This window comes from Lissotriton helveticus, chromosome 4_1 (assembly GCF_964261635.1).
Source record: "Lissotriton helveticus chromosome 4_1, aLisHel1.1, whole genome shotgun sequence".
In the NCBI taxonomy this organism is placed as follows: Eukaryota; Metazoa; Chordata; class Amphibia; order Caudata; family Salamandridae; genus Lissotriton; species Lissotriton helveticus.
Window position 1 is genome coordinate 1597123992 of NC_136063.1, and position 26454 is coordinate 1597150445.

The 26454-nt window shown below is 47.9% G+C and overlaps 1 protein-coding gene across 1 annotated transcript in view; it reads left to right on the forward strand.

Moving 5' to 3' along the window:
• The window catches only part of ELMO1 (engulfment and cell motility 1), a 1412865-nt gene that overhangs the window by 78521 nt on the left and 1307890 nt on the right, over positions 1-26454 (forward strand). Inside the window, exon 2 of the mRNA XM_078688215.1 lies at positions 20228-20384. The gene's annotated coding sequence lies outside the window, so the exon portion shown is untranslated. The remainder of the gene's footprint in view (positions 1-20227; positions 20385-26454) is intronic.

Sequence of the window (26454 nt, forward strand, 5' to 3'; positions counted from 1 at the left end):
TATAAAGAGAGAAGCCTGACTTTGTAAATTCGAGCAGTCTCCTGAGAACATACTTCCTGTGTGTTGTACTTCTAGGACACTTGTTACTTTGGTTGCAGCCAAGAAAATCGATCCTTGACTTCACCTAGAAGACTCTGAGTTTCTGTGGTCTAAATCAGGAAGAACTCGAGGTCTCTGGGTGTACCCTGACACCGCTGGGTTACTGGTTCTGTGCCGGTTCTTATTATTTATTTATTTATTTATTTATTTATTTATTGCATTTCTATGGCGCAGCAGCTACCCTGAGGGTTTCCCGGCGCCCTGGATCAGCATTTTAGAAGACGTCTAGTGGCCGTTATAGATCAAATAACCAGGCTTTCACTCCTTTGCGGAATCGAAGATAACAAGGTTCCAGTCTGAGATGGATAGGGAGTGAATTCCAAAGTACTGGTGCTAGGTATGAGAAGGAGCGGCCACCTAGTCGAGCTCTTTTTATCCTGGGTACAGAAAATTTAGCTTGCCCTGCTGAGCGTAGATTTCTTGAGGGGATGTAATTGCTAACTATATTACATAGGTACTTAGGAGCTATTCCTGCATTTATTCTGTGCATATAGCACAGAGCTTTAAACTTTACTCTGCTGGAGATCCGCAGCCAGTGTAAGTTTTTGAGATGTTCTGTCATCCTTGTTCTCGCTGGGAGATTCAGGAGTATTCTTGCGGCGGAATTTTGTACCACTTGTAATTGGTTTAGTGTTCTATTCGTTGTTCCAAGAAATAGGACGTTACCATAGTCTAGACGCGACATTATTAGTGCCTGGATAACAGTCCTTTGTGCTCCCTCTGGTAATTGCCATAGGATTTTCCTGAGCCATTTGAGGATCTGAAGGCATGTGGAGGCCGTTTTGGCAATGTGTAACTGCATGGTCATGTTGTCATCAATAATTATCCCTAAATTCCTTGCATGTTGGACTGCAATTGGAGTGTCGCCCATCTCATCAGGCCAGTGTGTTGGGTTCCAGAGATGCTTTTGATTACCGAAAATTAATAATTCGGTTTTGTCTCCGTTCATTTTTAATTTGTTCGTCTGGAGCCAGTCGGCCATTTTAAGTAATCCAGCACGAAGGGGCGAGACAGTGTTTTCGTTTGGGGTGGAAAGGGAGAACACCAGTTGCGTGTCGTCAGCGTAGGAATAAATGGTGAGTCCCATTTTTTCCGCAATTTCTGCTAGAGGAGTGACATATATATTGAATAGAAGGGGGCTTAGTATGGAGCCCTGAGGTACACCATATGGAGATGAGTGTATCTCAGATCGATTATTTTTGGAGAAGACTTGATAAGTGCGTTGCTGGAGAAATTGTTCCAGCCATTTCAATGCCTTCCCTTTTATTCCAATCTCTTCTATTCGTTTGATTAGGATATCATGGCAAATGGTGTCGAAGGCGGCACTCAAATCCAAAAGGATGAGTGCCGACGTGCCTCCTCCATCAAGTTCTTGGCGGATGATTTCTGTCACTCCAAGTAGGGTAGACTCTGTGGAGTGCCCTATTCTAAAACCCGATTGGGAGGGGTGTAGGAGATCATTCTTATTGATGAAATCTGACAATTGCCTATTGACGTGTTTCTCTATAACTTTAGATAGTGTAGGTAGTAGAGAGACAGGGCGGAAGTTGGAAAGCACCTCCGGATCACTATTGGTCTTTTTTAGTAAGGGGACCACCATAGCGTGTTTCCATTCTTTCGGTAGTGTAGCTTCTTGTAGGGAGGCATTTAGTAGTGCCCTGAGTATCTCGTGCGTGGGCAGCTCAAGTTGTTTGAGGACATGTGCAGGCAAGGGGTCTAAGGGTGAGCCTGATTTGATACTGTTCAGGGTGCTTTTGAACGTCTGCGCGTCTATTGGTGTCCATGTTCTAATTTCTTGTTTAACGGGAACACTATGTTGGTCCTCTATGAGGGTTGCAGATGGGAGCTTTCCTCTAATTTCATTCTTTGGTGGGAAGTTATCATAAATAGTGTTTATTTTCTCATGGAAGAAGGTAGCTATTTTATTACATTGGGTGGTAGATAGGGACGGCGGTTCAGGTATAGCTGTGTCTCCTGCTAAATTCTTTAAGACCTTGAAAAGCGTCCCTGGATGACTCTGGGCTTCTAGTATTTTGTTTTTAATGAAATTTCCCCTAGCTATTTTGCAGGATAAGTGATATGCCTTGAGTGCTGTCTTATACTTTTCTTTACTGCCGGGCTTATAATCTTTTCTCCATGACCTTTCTAGTCTCTTACATAAACTTTTTTCTGTTTTTAGTGTATCTGAGAACCAAGGAGCAGGGGGGCAACAAGATTTTTGTTTGCTTTTGGTTGGGGGGACAACCGTCAACGCCGCGTTAGCTAGCCAGTTATTGATTTTAATATAGTCCTTCGTAGTAATGTCTTCTATTTCATAACCCTGTTTGGACTTGGATAGCTGAGCCTCCAGATCAGACATGCACAGTGTCCTCCAGTTTCTGACCCACGTATCTGTCTTCTGCTGGTTTCTATGCGCTGGAGCCCAGATGGTGAATTTGCTCAGATGATGATCGGACCAAGTAGTGGGTACTGTCGAGTCCCATTTGATACGATCAAAGTTGGTAAATATGGGGTCCAGTAAGTGGCCAGCTTGATGTGAAGGGCCAGAATTCCGTAATTGAATATTTAGTGCTTCCAGGTCTGATAATAGGTTTGCTGTAATTGGGCATTTTAGATTCTCTAAATGTATGTTTAGGTCGCCCAATATGGTAAACATAGATGCTTCAAGTACCATGGGGGCTATAAGATCAGGAAGAGCCTCCGCCCATTCCCTAGCAGGCCCAGGGGGGCGATATATCAGAAGTCCGGTCAAAGTGAGCTGGGGCGTCAATGTCAATTTAAATAGACCTGCTTCACATTTACCTAGCTTCTCGTCTGTCCAGTTACATTTATATACATTTTTGAAAATTATGCAGATGCCTCCTCCTCCTTGGTTAATCCGATCTTTCCTCACGATCGAGTAGTTAGGAGGGAGGGCAAGTGCTATGTCTGGGCCGGAGCTCTCTGTTAACCATGTCTCCGTGAGGAACATCGCATCCGGCTTCTGATCCTCTAGGAGATTGTAAATGTCATTTTTATGCTTGGCCAATGATCTGCAATTGGTTGTAAAAAATGAGAAACGCGCCTCTTGATTTCGAGGTTGCTGGTCGGGAGGGGATATAATATCTCCTGAGACTCCCGTGATACCTAATCGTGCATGTGAGAATGAGTACTCACAGTAAAGGCACTTGCTCATGGGGTTGTCAGGGTGGAGTGTTCTACAGCCAACATCTAGTTTTGGTCTGAGCACTTCCAGTGTATCCCTCGAATATCTAATAGTTTTTGTTTTGTTTTGGGCAGGGGTTCTGGCCCGTGGTCCCGGCCAGGCGCGGACGGGCGCAGACGGGCTTGCCTTTGGCGCGCCTTCGGCGCGCCGGCGGCGCGCCCGCTGCGCTCGTCCGCTGCGCTTCGAATCCATGGCCGTCTAAAATAGTGCTTCCCCAGGGTAACTCCCGCCCTCCGACCTCTAACCCGTCCCTGCCCCGCCTTCACTCCCTCCACGTCAAGCGGGACGAACCCGTGGTGGAACGGGAAGCCGGCGGGCAGAGCAGAGCGTCAATGAGGCGGCGTCAGGTAGTGCGAGTTAATTAAAAGTAATCTTTAAAACAACACACAATTTAAATGCTCTATGTAAAATCTGTATCCTTTTAAAATTAGTTCGTTTTTCAGTTCCTGCAGGTTCAGTGCAAATTAGCAGTAAGTTAAGATAGTACTGGCAAACATATATTGTTCTTATATCCGCCCGCCCGTCTTACTTAAATTCAGATCCCCTTAAAAACCCAGTACCTCAGCTGGCGCCCAACGTGGGGCGATTCCAGTGGTACCAGTCAGCCAGAGGTTCGTGAGGAGCTTCGTGTGAAAATTCCGGAGGACGGCCAACCACCTCATCGACCCCTGCATGTCGACGTGGTCCGAAGGTCTTTGCTGCGAGGTGCCCATGCTTCCCGATGGCTACGAAGGACTGCTGCCCTGGCTATCACCCTGATTTGGACCCTTGAAGTTTGGTAGAGCGAAACACTAAGACAAGTCTTCTGGTGACGTCATCGATATCTCAGTTAAGTATAAGTGGAGCGTCTCCCAGTCCTTAGTTGGTCTTAGTCTTGGGTATCCTTTGGGATAATTGTTGGTACTTGCAAGCACCAAAACCGAAGGACTCGTGTATTCACGAGAAATATCGTAATCGATAATCCTTTGAAGTTTGGAACTAGACTAGAGAGCGAAGATGCCTAGTCTTAGACTTGGAAATTTGTTTTGTCTTGGTTGTAATAATAGGGACTCCCGATTGGAGGACTCATGTCCGGTTCCTCCGGTTGGAACTCCGACTTACGAGCTATATGTGAAACATGGGGTAGGCCCCATCACATACAACGAGGTGTGGATCAAATACACCAGAAAAGATGGTGTTTTAAAATGGCCCCAATATGGTAGCTTTGATACCGAAATCTTAGATAACCTTGAAGTTAAACTCTTTAAAAAGAAAGCCCGGCCGGCGATGTTTGACTCTTTCCGCCTATGGCGTAAGGAGGCAAAACAAAAAGAAATCAAATTAGCTGAGAAAAATAAGAGAGAAGGGGGACTTTCAGTAATGCAAGCTGCTATACAGTTTAAAGACGATGAAGAAGAGCAGATGAGTGAGCAATTGCACAGGCAACGTAAAATGGCAATAGATAAGTGTTATCCAGTTTTGCCGTCTCTTCAGCAAGAGGCAGCAAAAGAGCGTGAGAAAGATCCATTAATGTCACATTTATTAAATTCGCCACCCCCCTATGCGCAAAATGCCACCGCACCCCCGCAACCTTTAGTTGTGCAACCTACGCCTCCTCCTCCTCCGCAGCACCCACCAGCTGTTCTTCAGCTGACTCCTGTCCCTACGGTGCAGCCTGCTCCAGGCCCACCGACCACATCTGCTCCACCTGTGCTTTCTACGATTTTGCCTACTGGACTTTCTACTTCTCCTAATACTCCCTCTACGATTTTGCCTAATGCTCCTTCTATTTCTCCTGATGCCTCCTCTGCTATTGTCTCTGCCCCTGCCTTATCTCACCCCGTTTTTCCACCCGTTCTTCCTTCAGTTTCACCCTCCATTCGGCAGAAAATGGCCAGCACTGTTACTAACCTTTTCACACCTCTTTTCGGGTCGCCTACTACGACCCCTAACATGGGACGAAGACAGTTGCGAAGTCGACTGCCTGACTATGAAGAGAGATTCAGAAAAGGGGGTGGTGATGAACAGAGTGCCTGAATTAAGCAGACCACTCTTACCCAGTCCAAAGATCAGGGCTTGATCCATCACCGTTTTTTAGCTCACTGCACCATCCCAGCTCAGAACTTGACTATATGCAAATTAGTCCGTTCCTGTCCCAGTGCATGATGGGAACAGGGCAAACCAAACTACCAAGCCAATTCTTGTACTGGGAAGGAAACAAGCTTCCGGGGACCGGTTTCTGCCATTTCAGGCGTCTTCGGCCCGGCTTGCTTGAATCCTGATGGTGCAATGAGCAAGGGACTCACATCTGAGTATACCCTTCCACGCTTATGGTGGACAAAATGATTCAGAAAAGGGGGTGGTGATGAACAGAGTGCCTGAATTAAGCAGACCACTCTTACCCAGTCCAAAGATCAGGGCTTGATCCATCACCGTTTTTTAGCTCACTGCACCATCCCAGCTCAGAACTTGATGGGAACAGGGCAAACCAAACTACCCCGGAAGCTTGTTTCCTTCCCAGTGTAAGATTTGTAGTTTGGTTTGCCCTGTTCCCATCATGCACTGGGACAGGAACAGACTAATTTGCATACAGCCAGGTTCTGAAACTGGGATGGTGCAGTGAGCTAAAAAACGGTGTTGGATCTAGCCCTGATCTCTTGACTGGGTGAGAGTATTCTGCTTAATTCAGAGACTCTGTCCCTCACCACCCCTTGTTGTAATTATTTTTGTCCACCCTAAGCGTGGAAGGGTATACTCAGACATGAGTCCCTTGCTCATTGCACCATCAGGATTCAAGCAAGCCGGGCCGAAGACGGCTGTAATGCCAGAAACCGGTCCCCGGAAGCTTGTTTCCTTCCCAGTGTAAGAATTGGCTTTTGTTGTTTGGTTTGCCCTGTTCCCATCATGCACTGGGACAGGAACAGACTAATTTTCATACAGCCATGTTCTGAAACTGGGATGGTGCAGTGAGCTAAAAAACGGTGTTGGATCTAGCCCTGATCTCTTGACTGGGTGAGAGTATTCTGCTTAATTCAGAGACTCTGTCCCTCACCACCCCTTGTTGTAATTATGACTATGAAGAGAGAGACACATTGAATCGTTTAGCACGGAAATGGGTTATGGACACTGTAAAATATGATGTGAGTCTGTCATGGAAGTCTTCCATCAATGGGAAGCACCGACGCAGAGATATGTTTTCGAACAGATGTGTGTTTTCCTTTGTGAGGATTTGGAAGACAATGATCTGGAATGCAACCCGCAAGAGTTGTCGTGTACGGTTTAAATTTGGAGAAGGCATGATTGTAGGTCCTGATGTAGAGAAAGCGGTTGAAATATTGTTATATCGGAGTAAGGGGAGCAGTTCTGGGTCACAATCTGAGCCTGGTGCATCTAGTAGGAAAAAGGCGCGACAATACCCTATGAGAGAAGTTCCCCCACAATGGAGAGAGGGTGACATAACTGCTAACCCACCTATTCTGCCACACTTTCAGCGTGTATGGGTACATGTCCCATGGAAGCGAGCTGAAGTTTTAGCCCTTAAACAGACATTACCTGATCCGCGTAAGAATCCTGCAGGGTATTACAAAGAGTTGTCGCAAACTGCTGGGTCATGTGTAATGAATTTAGCCGATATCGATATGCTATTTGGGAATGTTGTTCCACAGCCTTTATGGGGTAAAATTCGTCATACAGATCATGATCAGGAGTTAGGTGACTCATGGGCTAATATTGCCGCTGCAGATGCCCGACAAGTTGGTGGTGCTAAACCTGAGCCTTTGATAGCAGAACTCCCAGGTAAAATAGTTGATTACATGAAAACGATAATGCCTGCAATGCGTGTAAACTGGGATAAGTTGTCTGCATGCAAGCAGAAGAAAGAAGAAACTGTTTCAGATTTCTTCACCAGGTTCGAAGAAACATTTGTCGACCACAGCGGTCAAGATATGACCACAGAAGGTGGTCAGAGATTGTTTGTCGATAAATTCGTGCACAATCTGCTTCCAGAATTGTGTAAAAAGTTAAAGGATTCAGAAAGTTATTGGGCAGTCTCATCTTCAGCCCAGATATTGGCTACTGCACAATATTACGAAAATAGAGACAAGGACGAGAAAGATAGAGCAGAAAAGAAAACTAAGGAGTTGAAAACGAAGGTTTTGCTACAGCAAGCATATCCGCCACGTGGTGGTGGTAATCAGAATAATGGTAGCCAGAATCACTACCAGAATAATTTCCAGCAGCCTCAACAGTATCAGAGGAACTCGCAAAGAGTCGAGTACACTCAGCCACGTATCCCTGTAGGCCCCAACCAGTGTTCGTATTGCAAGGAAGAAGGTCATTTCAAGTATAGTTGTCCTATTTTGTTACAGCGTGCAAATGGTGCTTCTGGTGTAAGAGGTCGTGGTGTTCAGCAAGCGCCCAGAGGTAGAGGACGCGGAAACGTCCCCCAAAACGCACGTCCCCTTCCACCCCAAAATTCTATGAATAGGTTCGATCAGCAGAGCAACGCGTCTGACAGGACAGCTCAATACTATGTTGATGATTACTATACAGAAGATGAGTATTTGGAGGGTAATCATTGCTAGGACAGCCATAGACAAAGAGAGGGAGTTGTTTCAGTTCCAGTAGATCAGAGTGGACCTTACGTTGAGGTGATTACATCAGGTGAGTCAGAGCCGTTTCTGTTGGATACTGGTGCTACAAAGAGTTCTATTATGCACTCCAAACTCCCTGGCGCACCTTTGTCTGGCGAAATGAACGTTTCTGTAGGTTTTTCTGGCGCCCCAGTTAGAAATCCGATTTCTGACCCTTTGTCCCTTTCTGTTGGTCCTTGTGAATTAGAAGCACCCCTTATTCTGACAACAGGTTGTGGCGAAAACTTGCTGGGATTGGATTTGTTAAAAAGATTGTATGCGACTTTGTACTGTTCTCCTTCAGGAGTACAACTTACTTTAGGTAAGAAAGTGGTTTCTCCCATGTATTTGTCGAGGGATAAACTTCCAGCAGAATTGTTGTTTCTTCCAGATATTCTTTGGGCTACTGGTCCTAATGATGTGGGCCTTTTAGAAATTCCACCATATGTTGTAACATTGAAAGCTAATGTTCAAATGCCACGAATTCCACAATATAGGATATCTAGTGAGGGTGAAAAAGCTTTGCTAGTGATCGTTTATGAATTGATTGAAAAGGATGTGATTGAAGAAACACGAGGCAATGTTTGTAATAGTCCTGTTCTGCCTGTTTTAAAAAGAACTGATCCCTCTAAGCCACCTGTGTACAGATTCGTGATTGATCTAAGAGAGGTGAATAAAATAGTTGTGCCACAATTCCCAGTTGTACCCGACATTACCACATTATTAACTATGATTCCAGCTTCTGCAACTTGGTTTTCGGTGATTGACCTGAAGAATGCTTTCTTCAGCATCCCGATCACGGAGGAGAGCAGGGATATTTTTTCCTTCAGTTTAGGAGGTCGCAGTTTCCGCTTTAAACGCGCTCCTCAGGGCTACTGTGAAAGTCCATCGATATACAGTCAAGCTCTAAAAACCCAGCTTGATACGATTGTTTTACCTAAAGGTGCTACTCTTGTACAGGATGTGGATGATTTGCTCATTGCTGCAGATACTGAGGAAATTTGTAAAAAGGCCACGCGTGCTTTCTTGGGCATTACATCGTACTGTAGACAGTGGATTCCAAATTTTTCGTTATTGGCCAAACCCTTGGTGGCATTAACGTGTAAAAATACACCCAATCCCATTCCTTGGTCTGAAGAGTGTCAGTAAAGTTTTCTCGAATTGCACACAGCATTCTGTTCGGCTCCTGTGTTAGGTACCCCCAACTACAGTAAGCCTTTCACATTGTATGTCCACGAGAAGGAGGGCTGTGCATTGTCTGTGTTGACTCAGTTGTTTGGAGGTAGGCAGCGTCCATGTGCCTATTTTTCGTCGACCTTGGATCCGGTAGCTAAAGCATTACCAAGTTGTTTAAGAGCCACAGCAGCAGCAGCTGTTTCTATTCGACAGTCTGCTGGTCTAGTAATGAATAATACACTAGTCGTGATGGTCCCACATGCAGTTGACACGTTGTTAAATAGAACTAAGACACAGCACTTAACTAGTGCTCGATTGTCCAGTTACGAATTAACATTACTAGCGAGTCATGTGCACATAAAGAGGTGCAGTACTTTAAACCTAGCCACATTGTTGCCAATTGTAGAGAAATCAGGTGTTTCAGAACAGCACGATTGTTTTCTTAGAACAGAGGAAGAGACGAAAGGGAGAGTAGATCTATCCGATACTCCTCTTGCTGAATGTGATGGTACATTATGGGTGGATGGTTCATGCTTCAAGCTCCCGAATGGTAACGCGACTGCAGCGTATGCTGTCACGACTTTGCACACAATTGTTGAAACTGCACGAGTGCCACATGGTTCAGCTCAAGCAGCAGAATTAATTGCACTCACGAGAGCATGTGTGTTGTCTAAAGGAATGAAAGTGACTATCTACACTGATAGCCAGTATGCATTTGGAGTGGCTCACAGTTTTGGACGATTGTGGAGAGAACGTGGGTTCCTGACTTCGCATGGAGCTAAGATTCAGCATGGTCAGTTGGTGAATGAGCTTCTTGAATCACTGACCTTGCTCTGCAAATGGCGATTGTGAAATGTAGTGCTCACAAGAAGGTGACTGATGATGTTGGTCGTGGAAATGCATTTGCTGATGAAATCGCGAAAGAAACGGCAAAGAATGTAATGAGCCGAATGTATGTTGCAGGCCCTGCAAGATGGACTGGTGATATTGGAATGTGTGAAAACACGATAGAGAGTGTGAAGTCCATCCAAGCTGAGGCCACAGAGAAGGAGTTGAGCACGTGTAGAGAAAGTACGGGTAGAATGGATGCAAATGGTTGCTGGATTGAATTATCAGAGCATCAGAGATGGTTGTTACCCGATGCATATGTGCTTGCAGTGGTTACGATGGCTCATGGAATGGCTCATATCAGCGTGAAAGGGATTTACGAGCTGTTGGCCCAAGTATGGCAAAATTCAGGAATTTCCAAGTGTGCAGAGAATGTCGTCAAGAATTGCATGGTATGTTTAAAACACAATCCTGGTAGGGGAACCCCAACTCCAGCTGGTCATTTTGCGCCTCCTACGTATCCGTTCGAGGTTTTGCAGCTAGATTTCATTCACATGGAGAGGTGCAACAATTTAAAATACGTACTCGTTGTTTGTGCCTTCTCAAGATGGGTGGAAGCCTATCCCCTAAAAGACAACACTGCCTTGTCCACAGCAAAAGCCCTTGTGAAAGAGTACTTCCCCAGGTTTGGAATGCCTAGAATGGTCTGGTCTGATAATGGAAGTGAATTTGTGGGTCGTGTGATGAAGAGAGTTTGCGAGGGACTAGGTATTCGGCAGAAGTTCCACGCTGCAAATCACCTCCAATCAGCTGGATTAGTAGAATGTTACAATGGCACTTTAAAACTTAAACTGGCCAAAATCCAAGCGAGCACAGGTCTTAAATGGCCTGACGCTCTACCCTTAGCACTCCTGTCCACCAGAATGACTGTGCATTCACGAGTCAAACTCAGCCCTTACGAGATCGTTTTTGGCCGGCCAGCCAACAAATGGGGAGTGCCTAGACCCACAAAGTTCAGCGAGCTTGAACACCCTGTGTTGCTTGATTATCTGTATGAATTGACGGCTAAATTGCGTGTATTGCATCAACAGGTTCACGACACCCTGCCTCCGGTCTCTGAGACTCCGGGTCACGCCATTGACCCTGGTTCCTGGGTTCTTGTCAGGAATTTTCAAAGAACGAAGAACGATCAGCCCAGGTGGACCGGACCGCACCTCGTCCTTCTTTTCACAAGATCAGCCGTTCGGGTGGAGGGGAAGGCCAACTGGGTCCACGGGATCCATTGTAAGAAAATTCCTTTTCCTCTGCCTTATGACCAGTGGGTCCAGAAGGGTGTCGCTAACCCAGAACCCGATACCGTGCCACATGTCGTCCCTATTGATGATTTGCATGTAAAAAGAACTGACTCTGAACGAGAAAGTGAGAACATTTCGCACAAGGCTGTGCCACCATCCAAGCTATTGAACACTACAGAACCTGAACTCTTGTTCCAGGATCAGACAGTACCCGGAAGACAACGGTATAATTTGAGACCAAGAAAAACGAACTAATAAAAGCGATTTCTTTTGCAATTTGAGACCAAGATCCATGGAGTAATAAACAGATATTTCTTTTTCCTCCCAAGTACTATTTTTGAAAGTGCAGCTCTCCCATCTAAGAAACTTGCTCATTTTTGTTTTTCGAACCGCCATCCGGGTTCCGCTGCTAGGGCCGCGGTTGATTAAAGTCTTTGGGGTGCAGCTGACGACGTTAGGTCGGTAGTTCTGGTTGGTCCAAGGGAGTTGCCCTAGACTGACAGAAGCATCCCTTAGCAGAGGCAACCTCCCACCGCGGGCAGCACCTTAGAGAGGATGGAGTTTCCCGATGTGGAGAGACCTGCCAAACGAACGAACATTAAGCGCAAATTATGTAACGTGGTGACAAAGAAAAGTTTTTTAATATTGTGTATTTTTATGCTATTCAGTGTAATGATATTTTTGATAAGTTCTGTTTTATTCTCTTTTCGTGTAACATTTGCACCCACTGCATCACCCATACATCCTCCTACTGTTTCCTCTCATTCTTTCCACCCCCTTCCTGACCATGAATCCAATAGGAGATTGGAGTTCATTAATAACTCATTTGTTCAGCTCTAGCACCAACACCAACTCGTAATGAACACAACTAACTGTTGGGTGTGTGGTCTTATGCCTCACACAACGGATAAAGGTATCCCTTATCTGGTCCTGCCATTCAGTCACAATGGTTCTGTATGGGCATATAGGACAATGTTCATATATGCACACGAAATCTACCCCCTACGTTCTGTAACAGACAATCCTAGAAAAAGTGCTCTAGTCACGGGTATAGTAGACATGATTAAGGAAGGTATTTCTTATGAGACTATCCCGAGAGATGAGACACTAGTATACATAGGATGGAACATGACTGGATATGGAGCTACTCTGAGTGAGAAACAGCAAGCTAAGAGATCTTCCCCGATTTGGATTGTACCCCATCAGGGTCATCTGTGTCTGCAAGGTAATGGCACAAATCCCAGGGCTCAGTTAGGGAAGAGTGTCTGTACTGAAACGTATGTGTTTGGATCTCAGACTTCCCCTGCGTTTTTAGCAGCTAAGGGTACCTATTTCATCTGCCATGATAGAGCCTATACATGGTTGCCCCCTGACTTTTCGGGCTCCTGTTTTGTTTCCTTCCTGTTGCCTCCCACCTACACAGAAGCGGCAGACTACCACAGGACAAGGATAGTTAGAGGTGTTTTGAGTGAAGAAGACACTGCAGGTCAAGAATTTGGGGACTTTGTAAAGGGTTTTCTGCCGTTCTGGGGATCCATGGCTAACAGCAGAAACATAAGGCAATTAACAAGGGTAGTTGAGTCCACCGTGATTGAAACTGCTGGTGCCCTTAGTAACTTGACTGCTGAGCTCCAGTCGGATCGACTTATGACCCTTCAGAACAGGGTCGCGTTAGATGTCATACTTGCAGACCGAGGTGGGGTATGCAGATTGATCCAATCGAGTTGCTGCGTTTTCATCCCAGATAACGCTCCAACGGTGTACCAGGCCATCTCCAAACTACATAAGATTTCCGAATCTATTCATGTGGATAAAGGAGATTGGTCGTTAATGGGATGGTTCTGGGAACTGATATCCGCCTGGGGATGGAAAATTCTGATGGTCATTGGGATGGTCTTAGCCATTCTTTTCCTGTTCTGTCTATGCGTGCAGTGTGCTCCTGCAATATGTGGCCTTTGTTTCACCTCATGTGTAAGGAAGCCTGTATCAAGAGATGAACTAAGTACTAGAATGATGTTACAGCAACATCTCAATTACTTCAGGAATATAGATCTGGACTCAGATTAGCATGAGGACAGATTAATTGCCTATGTAAGGGCAAAAGGAGGGTTTGTGGTTCTGAAACTTCTGGACTCGTGTAATTATTCTGGACTCAAGAATTAAACTTCGTCGAAACATGACGAATTTGGTATCAAAACAACGAGAATGACGAGCACACCATGTACAAATATTTTCAGCATATTCGAGTGACGATTTCACCTCGAAATCGTCATTTGCGTTCTGAACCCTTGGCTTCCATTTATGTGTTGCCCTTTACATAGGCCTTAATCCAGCTGAATTCAATTCCACAAGGACACATACTCCTTAATCAACTTTCCTATGACCTGTGCAAGTTGGAACCATTGCCCCAGGCCGAACTCGTTAGGTCAGTTCCCCTCCCAGTGGCCGAGCAAGATAGCATCAAGGCTCAACAAGCCATAAAACCATTTCAGCGCGCACACCTGCCGTATCTTGCTCACATCTGTCTCTACTCTTTTTGCTTCACTTACTTTATGGTGGGGAGGTGCCTGTTTTATTGGGGGTCCACCGATATCTGATGAAATGTTGGGCCTTGCCGGGTGATTTGTTGTGGGCAGCACGACGTGAAATATGTACATGTCATCATGACTCTGCTTTTCCTTTGTAACCACAAACTGTAAATGATATACTGCAAATTCGAAGAATGTTTGCCTGAAGCTGAATATTCTGTATAAAGAGAGAAGCCTGACTTTGTAAATTCGAGCAGTCTCCTGAGAACATACTTCCTGTGTGTTGTACTTCTAGGACACTTGTTATTTTGGTTGCAGCCAATAAAATCGATCCTTGACTTCACCTAGAAGACTGAGTTTCTGTGGTCTAAATCAGGAAGAACTCGAGGTCTCTGGGTGTACCCTGACACCACTGGGTTACCGGTTCTGTGCCGGTTCTTAAAAACCCAGTACCTCACTCTTATGTTGGAGGGTCTACTCTTTGGTGTCCAAACAGCGTTTTGCATCCTCCTTAGGACACTGAAGACGGGATTAGAAACTTTTGATTTGTATTTTAAAGAGGGCAGGGTAAATTTCTAAGGCAACAGCGGATACTAAGCTTTGTCAATATCCATTGCCCCACCCCTGTTAGTTTTTGTATATTTTATATTTATTTTCATCATTAACAACTTGTAGAATGTGGATTTGCTCTCGATTTTACATGTATACTCTGACATGATGCAATTGTATTTGAAACAAATTCATTATGACAAAGTGTATGTTCCTAACTTATATTTACTAGGCCTCAGTTAGGCCTGGGTCTCAAAGGAACCACTTGAGGCAAGAAAAACAGGTCAGAGTATATCTTAATGACTGGCACTTTAAGAGTGCCCATTTCTCTACACTGTAAGTGTCTAACCAAAGTTCCAATCTACCGTTCGTCACCAATGCCTTCCTTTTATCACTGTTTAGCTTAAGTACCTTATTGCACATCACCTCCTAAATGCACCTCTTACATTGCTACAAATGTGCGAAAGAATATCACCCAGATTAATTTAAGAACTGGGTGTACATGTAGAGGATTACACCCATTGAATGGATGTGCTTTGTAAGGGGTGCTACATACAGAGGAACGAGATGGGGAGAGAGTAGAGAACTTGCAGACTGCCACTAGCAAGCAGAGGATTTGTGGAAGTAAGGGGCAGATGCCACACGACTGAATTCAACCAGTGCACAAGGAAATAGAACAATGCACATGCAGATCCAGTAATCGGAGCTAGCAGAAGTCATTTTTAGGTTGAGCCTAGTGCAGCGCGCATGCGCTACTCTATGGGGAGGCTTCTTGTAAGCACTCCCAACTTCCTTGAGACTTTTCCGTGTGGATTTGTTTACACCCACACATTTTATTGGCCATTGCGTATGGCTTTCACAAATGAAAGCTCGCAAATGGCCGAAGGCGTGGGTATGTCCCACCTTTTCTTTAAATGTTCACTTCCATAGCCTATGTGTCTCGGGAGCAAGCGGAGTGAGCAGCGGCGCTCAGTGTGCCAGCTGCATTCCAGGTTGCATTCCAGGATCAGGTTACTGTTACTAATTTACCCAGCGCGGGTGCTTTGACTTTCAAGACAGCGCTGGTTTTGAGTTCCATAAACCACTGGGGGCCGTCAGGGTTTGAACTTCTGACCCTTAAGATAAAGACTGCTCTACAACAAACACTGATTTATCCACTCTGGAATTATGTCTTATCACACTTGTTTAATTATTTAAGATTTTTCATGCTTTTGCATCGCACTTGCAAATGTCACCAGCAGGTGTTTCTTTAAATCTGCTGAGATCCCCTTGACCTAAGGTGCGAGAGACTGCGGGGGAGGGGCTGTGGGGGTGACTACGTACAGTAGCTGCTTGGGGCTGTCTCCTTCCCCCGCCCCTCTCACCCAGGGCCAGATTGGCAGTTGTCGAGCAGCTGTTAAGGCTGCACTGCCCCAGACACCTGATTAAACAAGGTGCAGGGGCCAGGCATTTCATGCAGGTTATGCGCCTGTATGTACTTACCCACAGGAAGCCGACTTGAACTCAGGACCGGAATAATCTCCACAGGAAACTCGCAAATAGATTGTGCGGACCCCTGGGACTCTTTATTGCTTGGGAAGTGCTTTCACAGGTTGACGTGATGTCAGGCTGGGTGCAGTTGTTCACCCTGCGCTGTTGAGCTATCACAGAACGGAAAAAACTGGCTGTTGGAAAGGTAGCTCAGTGGGCTGCGCGCCTGCAGCAGAGATCTGCTAGACTTTAATTTCTGCTGAGCCCAACGGGACCGTTCCCTCTTCCGAGGATGATAAAATCAGAACCGTGGTGAGTTGAGAAAAAATCTATAAATTCACACGCAACGCTTTTTATGTTTGTGTTAACTCATCGTTTTACCAAAAATCCAACTTCTTGTTTTCGGCAGCACCACAATCCTTGTGTAGCCTTTTCTCCCTTAAACAAAGTACTTTGACATGAATGAGGTGGAGGGAGGGTCAGCAGGGACATTCTTGTGAGGATTTTGTGAAGAGAGTTTGACTGACTGCTAGGGAAATTGGGGGACTGGCCCTATGCACAGTGCTTTTGTTTCTTAGGTAACATCATGTTTATGTGTAGATTCACTGAATATCGCGTGCCAGTATTTTTATGCCCGGTGATGTGTAGGTCAGAGCTGGCTGGACGTGTTGCTTATGAGATTGGAACAGTTAGCAGATACGTGAAAGGGCTATAGCGCCAAGGGCCCTAGCGCCAAGACTAGCCCCAGAGAAGGTGAGATTGCTTAAATGCAGCTGTCTAATGGCCTCTTATTACACATGACACTTTAATCAAACCTCACTTTTTAACCAACGCAGACTCTGCCTGTGTGGCTACCTCGCTGCATGTCAACACTCACACATTTTTGCTATAAGAAGTGTTAATCCAATTAGTTCAGTGGAAGCAATCCGAAGAATCAAACCAGAAAGGCAGATACACCAAAGACTTTAAAGTCCTAAGTAACTGAACTACCCAACACCAGGCCCACTGGCGCTGCACAACGCAAAAACCACTCAACATTCTAAATAAGGCGTTTCCATTTTTTTTTTAGCATATTTGCATGGTTTTTTTAGTGTCCTTCCTCCTGTGTATGCATGTGCTGCATGGCTAAACACTTAAAATGTCCCAAAGGCGAGACCTATTGGCTATGCCAATGCTTTTTTTTAAACGGTCAACTACAACATCCTATTTTCAACCCCATCCTTTCTAGACGTCTATGGCTGAACACTCTCTAGGTTCACTATGTGCCTCTGTGATTAGTCCTACTTCATATCTTAATGGGCAGACTACTTCACTCCCAACCTGTGGAGTTTCTGGCTAGTTGGAGATTGGGCTCTAACTCCGTGGCATAACGGACACCAACGAAGCCCCCGCAGTGCGAGGGGCCCCCCTCTTCTATACATGAAGGGGGGGCCTCCTCAGCTTGTTTGTCCAGGGTGTGTCTCCTGTAAAGCGGATGCAGTTTGCAGCCTGCTTTGAGCTGCTCTGCGCCAGGGCTGACACAGAAGTGAAGAAAAAACAAAATAACAACTTTTGTTTCTCTTTCTCTCCGAGCCTTCCAGGCCCCTTACAAGAGCAGATATCCCCCTCTTCCCTCCCACTCCTCCTCACAGAAAGCATCTTCCTTAGAGCACTGCTTGTCTTAGAGGGGAAGAGGCTGCACAGAACTTATTGGGCCAGAGATAAGGTTGCTAACTTTAATTGCAACAGACAAATATAACCATCTGTTCACACTTTAACATTCTGCAAAAAGGCATCAATAATGGTTCTGAAATAGAACCTTATAAGAAATCATTGTTATTAATTTGAATATGGCCTTTCTGTCTTTGTCAGTCAAGGGTCACCAGGGCTGTAGAGCACACTTAAAGTTTTTCTTCTTACATTGCATGTTTAAACTATGAGCTAATAAGGAGAAAAATAGAAATCTGATTTTTCTAATTTTGTACCGGCCGGGACATTAAAATACAGCTCATGCCCATATAAAACCAGTTAGGTGGCAACCAGGGCCGGACTGGGAACTGAAACCAGCCCTGGCAAACTGCTCGGCGGCCCCCCGGGGGGCTGAGAGGGTGCAGCGAGCTGTTGTCATGGGCCGATTTTGTTACCGGGGGCCGATAGTGCAGTCCCCCGGTAACAAAACCGGCCTACCCCCCCCTCCAACCCCCCAGGGGCCCAAAACCGACCCCTACCCTAGCGGCCCACCTGGGAAACGCCCGGTGCCTGCTATGGCCAGTCCAGTAAGAGGATGTGTGCAACTGCAGAAACAGAACCAGAACTCTACTTGGGGCAATGGAGGGACAAAATCTAGCTGGAATGTTGAAGGTGTGGTGAGGATGTGGAGGGGTGATTGCATATGAGTGATTGAGGTAGGTGAGTGCTAAGGAAGTGGACCCCCTCCCCCAAAAGGCTCTCCTACAACACCAGCCTTTTTTTCTCAATGACAAATACAGCTGTGTCTTGCACAGGGATCTTGTTTTGTTAATGGTTTTCTGCAAGGGGACAGGGATAGCATTTGCAGGCATGGTGCCTCTGCACCCAAGGGGAGTTGTTGTGTGCAGTGCTAAATTTGTAAAATATTAAGTGCCAGGGCCCTGACCAAGAGGCCACTGCAACTTGCACCAACCATGGCTCCTGTCATCGCTGCCAAAACAACTACTAGCCATCTCTCTAGCCAGCAAGTGCTACAGTTCAGATTATACAAGGTCCACAAAGCTAAAGGAATGACTATGGCGGCAGATATTAGTAATTTTTAATGTATATTGTATTTATAAACAACTGTTCTGCTCATCTCTGTATTAGATGAGCAGCGCCACCATGTGGCAGACTGTCTTAAGTGTGGTGTTAACAATTAAGTGCCGGTGCGGAGCACCGGAAACAAATTAAGATCCAGTGTTGAGCACCGGAAACCACTGGCTCAAATTAAGCACTGGTTGTGTGGGGACATAATATATTTCAATCCAAGCAGGTAAATTGATAAGGTAATTCAATTACAAGTATTTTGAATGTATTACCCAAATCAGCAATTACCCATGCCTGCGCCGACTTTCACAGACATCTGCACTATTTTCTCTATACATTTTGTAGTGTATGCATTGTCTAGAATATCACTAGTGGAAGTATCTGTAGTGTCCTTAGAAGCAAATTGTAGGGGGGCATACATTAGGCCATAGTTAGATTGGTGGCTGTACTTTATGAGATAAAATAGTCCCTACCATACATTATAAGGATTTTGCAACTCACTGAGGAGTTCCATGACCATGTAGCGGAATGAGGCCGAAGGTGACATACAATACCTTATCATCCACCACAGCAGGTACTTCATTCCATGTAATACATGGTCACACCATCACCTTTCCCTCAAGCCACTTAAATCCTTGGTGTGTAGCTAGTGGTGTAACAATAGGCCCCGCAGCACTCATGGAGCGAAGGGCCCCCGAGCTCCAGGGTGCCACCTCCTGTACGGTGCACGGGTGGTGAGGTTTCTGTCCTTAATGCTCCTGAATGGGTCCAGGGTGTGGGGGGAGGCCCTCTGTGAAATTTGCAGGAGGGCCCCCTTAGGTTTTGTTACACGACTGCTCTAACTCACGTACTCTTCTTGATATACCCCAGCATTGTAGGTGACACCATTTCCCCATTCTAGTTTGACTCCAACCTGTACGTTTATGACCCTTGCATTTTCTTTAAATTACCCCTCACTACCATACCCATCAAAATTGGATAGCGTACTCTCAATGAGTTTTATAACACTTATGTCAATTTGGAATTATCAATTTCCAAAGACTCGCTACATTGCCCTGTAAGTTCTCTTTCCCTATGCATGGCTCTTGGGTGATTTTTCAAGCCAGATTTGCATATGATCCTCTAATGTCCTATTCCTGTTAGCATCTCTTCATTAATGAAGAGATCTGTTCCCACCTTTTTTTGCACTGCTAAGACTCCTTGTGTTCCCACAGGATTCTCCCATCCTTATCCGGAAAGTTCTCAGTTCTGCCACATGGACTCTGTACAAATGACCACACAAGGGTTTATAAGACACAAAATCTTCTTGGTTTTGGCATTTTTGTCATCTAGAACCGACAAAATTGTGTGATTGAAATGCTCTTAATAGTTGTGTTTTACAGTGTTTGTTATCATGTAATCCAAATTTATGTACTCTGAGAAACTTTAAGAAAATATGGGTTTGCCGAAAAGCCATCTTTGTCAAGAGAACTGCTAATTGTCCAGTCCCTTATTTTGCAAAAGATCAGTATCCCAATGCTATTCCATAAAAAATGATTCGAAGGCAATTCGATGATGGCTCTTGCTCATGCAGGTGTCAGACTCATTAAGATTTGTGCAGCAATGCACATGGTGATGAATAACAAATGGATGGGAAATTGTATTTCATGTTAGGTCTATTGCAATCAGTCGAGCTGTATTCACTCACTCACTTTTCCTCTTTCCTTTTAGGAACGTGGTGGAAGCAAGTACCAGTACTCCCTGAGAGAAACATCAAGAACAGCAAACCCAAACCCAGCCTATCAGGAGTGAGTCAGGACTGATGTGCACGAGTCTCGCCTCTTTTCTGGGTTGTAGCAGCTAAGGAGCAGAATGCATGGACCTTGAGGTACATTGATGCATACAATATACGTTAGTGGGCATGCTGATGGTAAATGTGTGTCCGCATCTGTGTGGATTTAAATGGCAAAGCCTGTGAATATCTGTGCATTAAAATTGATTTCCTGCTCTCCACCTTTCTCCTCTGGCTTAAATGAACCAGCATCCAATTTTCTCAGGACCCCCGCCCCCCTCCCAGGTGTCTTACATTGTATTAAGGTACCAAAAACACTGTCAAATATTCCCAGGGGCATATCAAAGTATAACACTCTAACCCTATGTCCATTGGGTAAAATGTTATTATCAAAGCAGGAATGGACTGGTCAAATGTGACACAAAAAGTATTTTGCCGCAATAAAGAATAGTGGGTTAATTTCAGGGGTGGATGGGCTGAATTCCTTTGCCTATCCAGCCTTGAAAACAGTCCTGTGTGAGCAGCGCGCAATTATTTCATAGGTACATTCATGACTGCCTGCTGCTGAGAAGAAAATGCTTAGTATGGCTTTTATGTCAGACCGCGATAGTTTGGACCATTTTGAGAGTTTCTGTTCAAAACCGATCGTAAAAACTCATGCTTTTAGGCAATATATTTGAAAACATGTGCTAGAAATTGAATATTTTGGTCCCTTTTTTAAATAGACCCTGTAAGTAGTAGGGTATGCGGATAGTCTTGCTCACTTAGTGTAATGTGTGGCTGCTATTGAAATATAACCTGGTATTGGAGTTAAAATCTGTACCGTCCCTATAATTTATAGCTTTGGACCTTTTCATGACAATAGAGTCTTATTATTAAGTCAAATCATTACTGTGCAGGCCTAGGATGTCTGATCAATGTTTTTACTTCCAATAATGTGTGTGCTTGCAACATTACTTCCGTGCATCTTGCTCCTAAACTCAGTAACAATTACTGTGTTACACAACATCTGTCTAGCTAGTCGTGAACGAAAGCAAAAAAAAAGACAATTAAAAACAGGAACTTGCGGTTGGGCGTGGCTTCGCGGGCGAAGATGGTGGACGCAGCTTGCTAGAGCTCCCACCAGCCCGATCCTGATCCGACGAATTATCCTGGCCCCCGGACCCGCAGCCCGCAATTGCTGCTGTGGTGGCGAGCGGCGGGGGGCGCCTTCCGGTGCGGCGATTTGCACTCCCGGATCCTCGGCGGCGGAGCTGGCGGCTGTGGCGGCCTGAGGCCTAGTCCCGGCGTGTGCAGCCGGGGCCTCGATTTTGGCGACCCCCGGTCGGGGGCATCCGGAGCTAGCCGGCCGCTGCGGCTGTTGTGCCCCTGCCTTGGGGCTGTGATTGGAGAGGAGAGTGGGGACCTGGCCAGGCCCTCAAGCACAGATGTGGCTGCTGGCGTTAAATAGGGTCTAGAGGTGGACTGCGGCCTACAGAGTGGTCCGGAGACCGGGGCCTCGAGTTTGGAGGTCCCCGGCGACATACAGTGGGGATCAGAGGAGGCCTGCACAGCGAAGCGGAGGGGCCGACAGCGCTGTAGCCCACCGGAGCGAGATCCTACCCGGCCTGCACGGCTTGGTGCTCCTGGATCTGGGGTGTGCCCGTGAGCAGTGGCGGCGAAGGAAGGACGTGCGCAGTGAGTGTCCTCGTGGCCCCCACGTAGGCGGCTGAGTGGCGGTGGAGCTGCTGTTGTGCTGGTGCTCGCCCGGATCCTTGGCCAGTAGTCTCCCTGAGTCGGGGTGCCCGTGAGCGGAGGCGGTGGTGGCGAGGAGTAAACAGTGAGTGCCCTGGGGCCCCCGTGTGTGCTGTCGAGTGGCGGTGGTGCTGCTGGTGTGCCAGTCGCCTGCCCCGAGACTCTGGGTGGTGGTGAGGGGGAACCGACGATCCGCCGGCTGCTGAGGGGCCTGGACTTGTGCCACTCGGACAGGGAGGCATAGCTGGACCGGGGCCGCATTTTGCCCCCCCGCCACATGGCAGGGCTTGCCTGGAGGCCAGATCATTGGTAGACGACTGCGTGTTGGACTCGTGGGCCTTGGGGCAGTGGAGCCCAAAGGGTGGAGTGGCCCTAGTTGATCCTGGTGGCGCAGTAGGCCCTCCCTGAGACATTTCGCGCCTAGACTGTTGGGAGCGGCCCCACATACATTCCCGACATGACCAGAGGTGGAGGGGGCAGTGGGTCCGCCAAACAGGGGCCTATTGACAAATTCACCGGGCCAAATGGGGGGCCCGGAGCGTCTGGCGGTGGCCAGGGCGCGCGGCCGGACAACGCGGCGCTTATGGCGGCGATCACCCAATCCAGGGATATGCTGGACGCCAAGATAGGAGCGGTGGGGGCTGACGTGACTCTGCTTCGTCAAGATCTTCGCAATGCGGTGACTCTCATCACGGAGGCCGAGTCCAGAATCTCGTGCGTGGAGGACGATGTGGGAACCCTAAAGCAAAAAGTAGCAGTGATGGAGAACATTCAAAGAGGCCTGGCGCTCCGGGTGGAAGACGCCGAAGGGCGGGCGCGTAGGAATAACCTTCGCTTTGTGGGCTTTCCGGAGGGTTGCAAGAAGGGGAACATGGAACACTTCTTAACGCAGTGGCTGGAGAGCTGGCTCCCCCCAGATGTTTTGTCGCGATGTTTTGTGATAGAACGCGCACACAGGGCCCGAACGCAGAAGCCGCCTACTGGGGAGCGGCCATGGCCAGTGATTGCTAGGATCCTGAACTTTCATGATAAGGACACCATCCTGCGGGAGGCGAGGGCTAAGGATCAGCTCACGTTCAAGAACCAGAAGATCATGATCTTTCCAGACTATACAAAAATGGTGCAGCAGCAGCGCCACTCCTTCATTGCGGCCAAGGCGAAACTGAGAGGCCTGAAGCTCCAGTATTCCTTACTCTATCCGGCCCGCCTGCGGGTGGTATTTCAGTCACGGACCCACTTCTTTGATACCCCAGAGGAGGTCTTCAGATGGACCGACGAGACAGTGAGGGTCCGGCCACACGCCCAGCCGGGCTTGAACCCGGGTTCGTCGAGGGGCTCATCGCAGGAGCGAGGCGACCACGCTGTCCGGAGCAAGCGGCACAGGAGATCCAGGTCGCGGAAACGTTCCTCCTCCCACAGTGAAGCACAGGATGGGACGACTGTCGACTCTGACCACTCCGGAAAGGAACATTGATGGACGCTGAGGTGTGGGATTATCTGCTGGCATTTTGGGCCCCTGCCGGGGGTGCTCGGAGGGCTGCCCTCCGCTGATCGAACAGCCGAAGACTGAGTACATGATGACTGTTTGCAAGGCTTCTCCATGATTGTTTGGGGCTGCGGGGTGGGGTTCGGGGAGCACACTTGCCGGGGCTTCTTGTCTCCTACGTGGGAGGGAGTTGGAGGGGGGGATTTCTTCCTAGTTGAGTGGGTAGTTGGGATCCATTGGTATGGTTGGCCTTGGGCGCTCTGTTTTGGGCCCGATGTTACCCATGCCGCGACAGGTACTTCAATGTTCTATGAGGTATGGGGGTGGGGTGGTGGGAGGGGGATGTGGGTTTGAGAGGGGTGTTCTGGGGGGGATGATGGGTGGGGGGGGAGTGTGGGGGTTGGTGGGGGTTGCACGTGATTTCTATTGCTCCATTTCTGATTGTGTGGTCTGCCCGGGCCTGTTACTGGTTGCTCTGGTTCGATGTTCCCTGGGATTATGGCTGATGCACCACCTTCGGGACCCCCTAGGGCGTCCATGCATATATTGAGTTGGAATGTCAGAGGGATGCTGGATAAAATTAAGCGGGGCGATTCTACCTTGAGGCAAGAGGGAAGCTGCAGATGTCCTATTGCTACAGGAGACTCATATGATGGGAACGAAGGTGCTTAGCCTACAGTGCTTTGGCTACCATCAGGTCTATCACGCTGGGTTTACCAGGGGCTCTAGGGGAGTCGCTATATTGGTCCACCGCAGGCTGGCTTATGTGCATGAGAGGCAGTGGCTTGACCCGCAAGGCCGGTTCGTCTTTGTGAAGGGGATGGTGGGCTCAGATTCGGTTGTGTTTGGGAGTATATATGCGCCTCCCCCATTGCAGTGGTCCCTGGCTGAGAGGCTGTTTGAGGTGTGGGCGGAGATCCCGGAGTCCCTGGCTGTACTAGGGGGTGATTGGAATGATGTTATGAATGTGAGTATGGACCGTCGAAGGCTGCAGGAGACTCAGACTATGCTTGCCCCCACCCGGCTGAGTGCAATGGTGGACGGGTTGGGTTGGATTGATGTATGGCGACACTTGCATGCCAGTGTTCGTGTATATACCTATGTCTCAGCTGTGCATGGCTCCTTCTCGCGCCTGGATTATATATTTGTGCCCGGTGCGTTCTTGAGCAGAGTGCGTGGGGCAGACATTTTACCCAGGGGGCTGTCTGACCATTCCCCAGTGGCTGTGGATGTTGAGCTGTGCAGAAAGAGACAACCCTTTCGGTGGCGGATGTCTTCATGGCATCTCCAGCAGGATGACTTTGTGCATCATCTGCGGGGGGCGATCGCCCATTATTGGCATTATTGGCAAGAAAACCTGGGGGCGGACGCAGACGTGACGGTGGTATGGGAGGCCATGAAGCCCACCTTGCGGGGAATTTACATCGCGTGGTGTGCAGCGGCCCGTCGCCGACGTAAGGAAGCCAAAGTTGCTGCCGCGGCACAGGTGGAGGTTCTTGAGAGGCGGTGCCAAGGGGGGGGGGAGATGATGTGGCGGTGCGGCTACTTCTGCAGGCACAGCGGTCCTACGCGTCAGTATTGATGGATGAGGCCCGGCAGGCGTGGCTAGCCACGCGAAGTAGGGTTTACCAATGGGGAGACAAGTCCTGCACTATGCTCCATAGGCTGTGCCAGCGTACCCTGCAGCCACTGACGCTGCCGGGACTCACGGATGCAGCCGGGGTCACTTTAACTGATCCAGTGGAGCTGGCGGCTAGCTTTGCTCGATACTACGCTGAAGTGGTGGTGTTTCAAAAGCCGGGTAGGCAGCCGGATCGCCATGACTCTTACCGCCCTATCTCCTTGCTTAACGTCGAAGCTAAGCTGCTGGCTAAGGCACTGGCGAACCGTCTTCTCCCTTATGTAGCGGATCTGGTCCATCCGGATCAGTCAGGCTTTATGCCACATAAGGCAACACAACATAATATTCGTCGGGCACAGACGGCGGTGGACGCGATGGGGGCCACAGGTGAGAGGGCGGCCCTACTACTGGCGGATATTGACAGGGCGTTTGACTCCGTAAGCTGGACCTACCTGTTTGCGCTCCTACCCCGTCTTAACCTGGGCCCGGTCTTTATTTCCTATCTCAAGCTGCTATACACCAACATCACGGCGTCCGTGCGAGTGTCCGGGGCGGTCTCCGAGAAGTTCCCAATTGGTCGGGGGACCCGACAGGGTTGCCCGCTATCCCCGTACCTATTTGCGCTGGTTATGGAGCCTTTGGCCTCCTGGGTGCGAATTGACGCACAGCTGCGCGGTTTTCAGTGGGATCGGGGAATCACGGACAGGATTGCGCTTTACGCGGACAATGTCCTCTTTTTCCTCACGGATTTGGACAGGTCGGGGCCTCGGGTGTTGGAGATTATGCGCATCTTTGGTGAGGTTTCGGGTCTTTACCTTAACACTCGTAAGTCCACCCTACGGGTGTTTGGGAGACGGAGCGTGTGCGGGCTCTTGGGCTTCGGCTTTGCAGGTAGCAGATGGAGGCTTGCTGTGTCTTGGCGTGTTCCTATCTGAGTCTATGGTGATTTCTTGGGAGCGCAACATTCTGCCGGTGTGGGAAAAGGTCCAGTCGGACATTAAAACGTGGTACCGCATGCCCCTCACCATTTATGGCAGGTCTGCGATCTTTAAAATGGTTGCACTCCCGTGCCTCCTGTATCAACTGCAGAATCATCCGCACCTGGTCGCACCCCAGTGGTTTAGGCAAGTTAATTCGGTGCTGGGACGCTTTTTGTGGGCGGGAGGCGCGGCCAGGGTAGCACTGCGTACCTGCTTTCTGTCCACCTACTGTGGAGCTGTGGGGGCCTCGCAACGTCTGATGTGCTATCATACTACCAGGCCTCCCACTTGTTGGTGTTGAATGACTGGTGGTACGGAGATAGGGAGGATCCGGCTTATGCGTTG